This window comes from Echinops telfairi, unplaced genomic scaffold (assembly GCF_000313985.2).
Source record: "Echinops telfairi isolate 266 unplaced genomic scaffold, ASM31398v2 ScPeMD7_25;HRSCAF=90, whole genome shotgun sequence".
NCBI classification, from domain to species: domain Eukaryota; kingdom Metazoa; phylum Chordata; class Mammalia; order Afrosoricida; family Tenrecidae; genus Echinops; species Echinops telfairi.
Genome location: NW_022103922.1, coordinates 30,862,698 through 30,868,076, shown reverse-complemented (window position 1 = coordinate 30,868,076; position 5,379 = coordinate 30,862,698).

The window sequence follows — 5,379 nt, the reverse complement described above, 5'->3', positions numbered from 1 at the left end:
TCTTGCCAGTGACTGATGCCAAGACATACACCCAGTAATATGCAGATAAACCTTAATATCTAAAAAGAATTCCTATCTGCTATACAGTGAAATAAGGGTACATTTGTTTACCATAAATAAATAAAGCACTGTTAACCTAAAATGTTTAACTAGAAGTAGGGGGAAACTTTTAGACAATCAAACACATAGTCATTTTATTTTAATTAGCTCCTAAATGAGTAGAATTTATTTGGTGCTACTTCTATGGTACCTTTTTACTCTGACTTGAATCATTTTTATAGTCAGATGAGCTGCTATTATGCAATGAGAACCTTTACCTAAATAGTTTTTAATAAAGCTGTGCCCAGTTTTCTTTTCATAAAAAATATCTTATGATTTTGTTTGCCAAGCATGTTTGATCTCAAAAGAGGAGAAGTCAACTCCAGTGTAGAGCCAGCTCTGCTGCCTGAGGTGGCCACACAACCACGGTCTGAGCGTGGTTTCTGGAGTCAGGAGAACTTACTGTGGGTTCAGAATCCGGCTCTGTCATGAGCGGTGTGTCACAGCGGAGCAGTTATTCTGGCCTTTCGTGCCTCTGCTTCTTCATCTATCATGAAGTATTTCACGAACGAATGAATGCAAAGTACCTGACACCTGACCTGATGTGTTGTTCCAAACTCATTGCCACTGGGTTGGTTCTGACAAATGTCAACCCTGCAGGACAGGATAGAACTGTCGCCGTGATTTTCTGAGACTGTAACTCTTGACGGGAGTAGAACAATCTCATTTTTCTCCTGTAGACTGGCTGGTGGCTTCAAACTGCTGAACTCATAGTTAGCAGACCAATGTGTAACCAGCTACCCAACCTGCGCGCCTTTTTATGTATTGTTACCAAAACACACAAATTCCCTGCCACTGAGTTAGCGCTGACTCATAGCGTCCTCCCTATGGGTGTCCGAGACTAACTGTTGACAGGAGTACAAAGTCCAGTCTTCTCAGGAGGAGCTGCTGTTGGTTTTGAACTGCCAATCATGCTGATCACAGCCCCACTTGTAACCACTTTACCATGTATTGTTGACCCTTTCTAATTATACACATGTGATCATCACCATCCATAATTCTTAATGGCCTAAGAAGGCCATTGATTTCAGAAGGAAGGAACACTCAGTTTGGCATAAATGTCAAGTATGATAAGGACGAAAAGGTACTCACTAGATTATGTGACTCGAGGGCCATTGGTGATCCTAGGAATTGCTGAGGGGAGATTGAGTCCAGTGGGTTGCAGAAGGCCTGGGAAGCTAGGAGGAGAACGTAGAAGAGGCAGTGGTTGTGGCAGGCAAACCTTTGAAGGAGGGATAATTGGGCCGTATGTACTATGTGACCTTTGCCTCTATGTGCAATGGGTTACAAGTTTCTACAGTGCATCTAGAAACCTGTGTAGGAGCACCAGCCTTCCCCTTCTCTGGGTTAGTGCATTTCTAATCTTTTCTTATAAGAAGAGCATTTAAAATTCCAACGTCTATTTCTGACTTATTTGTTGTCTGCTAAATTATAACTTTAAATATTTAAATGTTTCCTTCATATAAAGCAAACTGATGTAAGAAATATGCACAGAGAGAGAAATACACGCAGAGAGTGAGAGAGCAGATCTTTAAGAGGCAAGGGAGATTAGCAAAGAGTCGCTGATTCCCAGTTGGCATGGAATGAATGGTGGAGTTTCATGTATTTGGAGGAATCAAGTGGAAGTCAAAGGTGGTTGATTCAGAGGCTTTAATATCGGATATTAATTTGAAAACCCATTTGGCACTTGATCAACGATCAGTCTGGGAGAAATGCATGAGCTGATGGCTTATATATTTTTTCCTATCTAAGTAGCTAGGATTTATCTGTAGAGCAAATAGCTTTTTGAGTTGGGGCAGCAGGGACGATGCTTGAGGTTGTCACTTACTATTATTCCACTTGACATTGTAGTCTGTGTCAGCCATCACCCATCACCAATAGCTCTCCGCATAATGTCCATTCATCAGACGAAAACCAAAGCCAAACTCACTGTCATGGAGTCAGTTCTGACCTATAGTCACCCCACAGGACAGAGTAGAACTGCCCCTTTGGGTTTCCAAGAATTTGTATCTTTATGGGAGCTGAAAGCCTCATCTGTCTCCAGAGTAGTGGCTGGTTGGTTCGAACTGCTGACCTTGTGGTTAGCAGCCTAAATCATAACCCAGTGTGCCACCAGGGAAGCTGACTTTGTTTTATGAAGTAGAAAGAAACTGTATTAAAGTCACAAAGTCCAATGTCAAGTTCAAGCTCTACTACTTGTGTGAGCTGTGTCACCTCATCCCCCCATTGCCTCTCTGAGCTCCATTTCTTTATCTGTGTAGGGAGGCTATTGTGACCTGGAACTCTCTGTTGTCTCCAAGACACTGTGGAGTTATTGTATGTATTGTTCACTGTGTGTTGGTTTGCTTTACCCTGATTTTTGTTCTGTTTTAATATATCTGGGTGGAGGGGCAGGTTTGCCTCTCTGGTGGCTAGTTTGGCAGTACTGGGGCACTAATCATCTGTCTCCGAGTGGATTTGGGAGTGTGGGCTTGACTCTCTAATTTCGAATCATGTAGAGCGGATGAGGGCAGGTTGGGAGGGTGCCGGTCACCGTGCCAGCACCGCTGGGGTGCTGGCACGAGTAGTGGGACTCACCCAGTCAGCGGGGAGGCAGGTGGAGCAGGTATGACTAAGTCAGATCACTGGTTCCTGACTTCCATGCTCAGGGTTCCAATGTTGTCTTTTACATCTGATTAACTTGATTTCTTTTCTTTTTAAAAAATAACTCATTTTACCGGAGGCTCTGACAGCTCTTCTAACAGTCTACACATCCATTGCATCAAGCACAATTAACTTGTTTTCTCAAGCCTTAGTTCTCAGAGAGGCTTCAGGTCTGGCTAAGCAGCCATCATGGACCGTCTGAACTGGAGCAATGATAACCATATAGATGAGTTTCTGGTTTTCTGGCACGTTAAGAGGTCAACAAGTTCCTCATAGATTTGGAGTCCCAACATACCTCTACTTTAGTCAATAAATAGTTTTAATGCTTCCTGTGACTGTACCAGTCCCCGTTGCTGATCCTCTGTATGTAAGAGTAGAACTGTGCTCCACATGATTTTCGGTCTGTAACTGTTAGTTGTGTGATAACATCCAAACTGTAACCCTGCGGCGAGGAGGCGTGGCTGCCAGAATGATATGGCAGCGTGGTGGAGTGAGGTGCCCACACTAGTCTGAAAATCCCCATCCCTTGGGTTAGCCTCTAACCCACTGAGTGACCTGGACAATCCTAGCTCATCTCTGAGCCTGCTCCCTGATTTTCACATTGTGCCCAGGGGGCAGAGGGCTTGGGGGACGTCGGGAAGTTGTGTGGAATAAATAGATTCTGAGTTTTCTTCTGTCTTGAATCTTCTAGATCTAGATCAGAAATGTCTTTCCATCCTAAGCTTCTTGCTCCCAGCAATTCATTAAGAAGCATTATCACTAGTCATTATTATTTCCAGTAACTCTAAATGATTCCCGTGACAGAATTTAGCAGCTAAATGAAATTATTCGCAATATATGAATTTGCTAATGGAAATGTGGTGCGGCCCATGAAGAAGAGCATTTGTCTTATGATAATTAAAATTTATTAAAAGAAAGTCATTAGCAATCCGTTCCTGAATTGTATATCCTGAATTAAATAGCTGTTGGTATAAAAAATAAATAAATAGATTCGTAAACCATACAAGTCATCTATTAAATAAGGTCAAACATGAGCTTGTGCTACTGGGACCTGTGGAAATGTGGAAGGAGCTGTGTTCTGATCAATGCCATTCTGTGATTCTGTTCAGTACTGTTGGCTTAAAATATATCTTTGCCCACAAGGCTCCTGCAGGCTAATGTCAGCAGGTAGGAGCCTGCCCAAACTGCCATTGGCATCCTGTCTCTAGATCTAGGGTGCGTTTGCAGTGGCACAGTCCCCAGCCCCTAAATGTAGCCTAATGAGAAGTGATCAGTCTTAGTTTCAGATCCAAACATTTTTCTTAGAATAGATGTGAGATTTGTTTATAAGTTGTATACAGTGAACCCTCGCCACTTCGCGCTTCGACTTCCGCGGCTTCACTCTATCGCGGTTTTTGTGTAACAGCGCATGCTCTGTCATTACTGCCACTGATTGGCTCATACTGTACACGCTTGATGCCATAAATAATATAATAAATAATAAATGATAATTGTAACGTCCAAAATGTTTTACTGTATTTTCCCTTTTTCGTTTAATAAATTGGGTAATACGAGTGTAATGGTGACTAAAGGGTGTTTTTTCATGTCCTCTATGCTCTAACTACGAAAATATTTGATTTACAAATAAGGAATCCTACTTCGCGGAATTTCATTTATCACGGTAGGGTCTAGAACCGATTAACCGCGATAAACGAGGGTTCACTGTACATATCAAAAAAGAGTTACCTTGGCCGCTTCGGATCAATGCTGTTATTACTCAGGGCCAACTACTGATACAGAATAGGAGGGAAGTTACATAGACGGGGGAGCCCTGGCGCATAGTGGATGACACGTTGGGCTGCCAACATCAAGGTCAGCAGTTTGAATCCATCTCCTGTGGTTACACCACATGGCAATAGAAAGGAAGGGTGGTTTATTCTGAGAGCCCCAACGGCAAAGCAAAATGGGCTGGCAAATCCTTTGGAGCAGTCGATTCTGCCAGGCTGTTATCAATCAGGGACAGAAAGCAGGTAAATCAGCCTCAGGACCACACTGGGCCTTCCCACCTCTCTTCCCAACGGCTGCGCTGCTGCCACAGAAAGACTTTGTAAACCTGAGCCTCAGGGCACTCCTGCAACTGGCCAGACCTAAGTGACCTACCTGTGGATTAGCCTGAAGATTTAAGAATACCATCACCCCTGCTCCTTCCTTTTGCATCCTTTCTCTCTTCCTCCACCCTGCTGTCACTGGTTGTCCTCTGAGGCAGTCTCATTCCGAACCCCAAACTTCAGGAGGCAGACACAAATGCCCTCTGGGTTTTCTTTCTTTTGGGGTTTTCTTTCTCCAACACTTTCTGGACGTGGGAGGGGGAAGCCACCCTGACTCCGGACCTTTTGTCCATCCGCCTTACACTGAGTTCTCTGTCAACGTCCTGCTGAAACCACTGCTGATCCAATCCCAATTGTATCTTGTATGGGTTATCTATTGCTGTGTAACAAATTAACCTGACGGTTAATGGTGTAACAAATTAACCTGACGGTTGATGGTTTAAAACAACAAGCAGGTGTCTCATGAGATTCCAGTCCAACTGTTAGCTGAGTCTGCAGTAATCTCAAAACTTGATTCTGGCTAAAGGATCTGTTTCCAAGCTCCTTTGTA